This window comes from Platalea leucorodia (genome assembly GCF_965183815.1).
Source record: "Platalea leucorodia genome assembly, chromosome: 21".
NCBI classification, from domain to species: domain Eukaryota; kingdom Metazoa; phylum Chordata; class Aves; order Pelecaniformes; family Threskiornithidae; genus Platalea; species Platalea leucorodia.
In genome coordinates this window covers 7,617,727-7,620,067 of record NC_138843.1, presented here as the reverse complement: position 1 = coordinate 7,620,067, position 2,341 = coordinate 7,617,727, and the positions used below count along the sequence as shown (strand labels likewise).

The following is a 2,341-nucleotide window of genomic DNA, read 5'->3' as shown; positions in this document are numbered from 1 at the left end:
CCATGGAGAAGACACCTCGGTGTTAAGGCCATTGAAACACTACTGGGCGGCTGCATGCAGGCAGCTGTAACGAGCCCTCTGTGTCCCTGGTTGGGAGGACAGAGCTGAGATCCTCCTCAGGTACGATGAGATGGGTGAGGGGGTTGGAGATCTGCACTGGGAAACTGGATTCCTCTGCTCCCAGCACTGGCCTCTTTCTTTTGGGGGGAACACCCGAGTGCGATAGTCCTCCAGGTGGAAGAGCTGCCAGCACAGGGCAGCTGAGAGCAGGGCTGATGCACAGAGCGGCTGTCCTCACTCTGCACTAAGGGACAGTCCCTGTGCCCAATCTCAGGACCCACAAGGTTTCCCTTGCAGTGCAGCAGAAATGCCAGGCATTGCTGCATTCAAACCACTCTTCAGCTGCGCTGGGGCAACTAGAACAGAAGGCATACAACCAAACTCCCCACAGCTCTGCTCTGCAGTCAGGTGAATTGGGAGCTATAATGCTTATAAGCTCTTTGTTGTTAGTATTGGATGTAATCTGAGATCACCCCAAGTTCCTGTTTCCTTATTGCTGTAGGGCAGGACTGACCCCTGCAGCGCCCCCAGCAGAGCCTCCTGCTCCCTGGGGCACCCTCAGCCAGCACCAACCAGAGCTCACCAAAGCTCTTCCTGAAAAGTGAAAGGCAGTTTGGGGGCTTTCTATAAGAAATCGAATGGATTTTTCTCAAAGCAGTCTGCCCTAACTTCTCCCTTCCTTTACCTCCTTGAAGAGATCCCCATGCCAAGAGGGATAAAATGTCCAACACCAGCTTCACCGCTGAGTTCCTCCTCCTGGCATTCACAGAGACGTGGCAGCTGCAGCTCTTGCACTTCTGGCTCTTCCTGGGCATCTACCTGGCTGCCCTCCTGGGCAACGGCCTCATCATCACAGTTGTATCCTGTGACCACCGCCTCCACACCCCCGTGTACTTCTTCCTCCTCAACCTCTCTGTTCTCCACCTGGGCTCCATCTCCCCAAAGCCATGGCCAATTCCCTCTGGAACACCAGGGCCATCTCCTACACAGGATGTGCTGCCCAACTCTTTCTGTTTGTCTTTTTGATTTCAGCAGAATTTTATTTTCTCAACATCATGGCCTATGACCGCTCTGTTGCCATCTGCAAACCCCTGCACTACGGGACCCTCCTGGGCAGCAGAGCTTGTGTCCACATGGCAGCAGCTGCCTGGGGCGCTTGATTCCTCTATTCTCTCCTGCACGCTGCCAATACATTTTCACTACCCCTCTGCCGAGGCAATGCTGTGGACCAGTTCTTCTGTGAAATCCCCCACATCCTCAAGCTCTCCTGCTCACACTTCTACCTCAGGGAGGTTGCGTCTCTTGTGGCCAGTGTCTTTTTGGGCTTTGGGTGTTTTGTTTTCATTCTTTTCTCCTATATGCAGATCTTCAGGGCTGTGCTGAGAATTCCCTGTCAGCAGGGACGCCACAAAGCCTTTTCCACATGCCTCCCTCACCTGGCCGTAGTCTCCCTGTTTATCAGCACCTCATTTTTTGCCTACCTGAAGCCCCCTTCCATTTCCTCCCCATCCCTCGACCTGGCGGTGGCGGTGTTGTACTCGGTGGTGCCTCCAGCAGTGAACCCCCTCATCTACAGCATGAGGAACAAAGGATGCCTTATGGAAACTGATCTAATAGACACTGTTTCACTGACAATAACCTCCCTCCGCTCCTCTGCACATTTCCCACAGTTTGTCTTAGGCCATGAGTCTGCTTTTTTCTCTCATGATAGTGCTCCTTAGAGATAATTTGCTGGGTTTATTCTCCTTCTGTGGAGGTTTGATCCTGTTGTGTCTGACTCTTGGACAACACTGTGTCAGATGTTGCCTGTCAGATAGCAGCTCTTCAGTAAAAGGTCAGCTCCTGGGTGTAGTGCCTGAAGTTCCTCCAAAGTTGCTTCCAAGAAAATATCTAAGATTTTTTTAGTTTAAAGTTTCTGTTCTTCTTTCCTTCTCAGTGGTTTTGACGTTAACCGGTAACACTGAATTCCATTGGATCAAAAGTTCTGGTTTTAAAGGCTCTCTTCTTGGTGTCCAGTGGCAGGGGAGATGGTCCATCAGCTCCCCATTATCTCCTCAGGTTCCTTCGTGTCTGACAGGACTGATGGCATGTACCAGATTCTCTGGCAATGGTGGGGAGAGGTTGGGAACTCACCATTTTCCCTGGGGTTGGAATGAATGGACAGTCAGAAGCTGAAACACTGTCAAAGGTAAAGACCCCCAAAAGTAAAGCAGTAAATCGAGGTATCCACGAAGACGGACTCTGCAGTGCCATGGGGCTCAGTGGGGACTCGGCAGGCACA

The 2,341-nt window shown here is 51.7% G+C and overlaps 1 pseudogene across 1 annotated transcript; it reads left to right on the top strand.

Annotated features, from left to right (window-relative positions):
- The first annotated feature begins 1,001 nt into the window (after positions 1 to 1,001).
- LOC309599600 (olfactory receptor 14C36-like) lies at positions 1,002 to 1,781 on the top strand (annotated as a pseudogene). The gene has a single exon. The product of its transcript is annotated as an olfactory receptor 14C36-like (transcript).
- Positions 1,782 to 2,341: the final 560 nt, after the last annotated feature.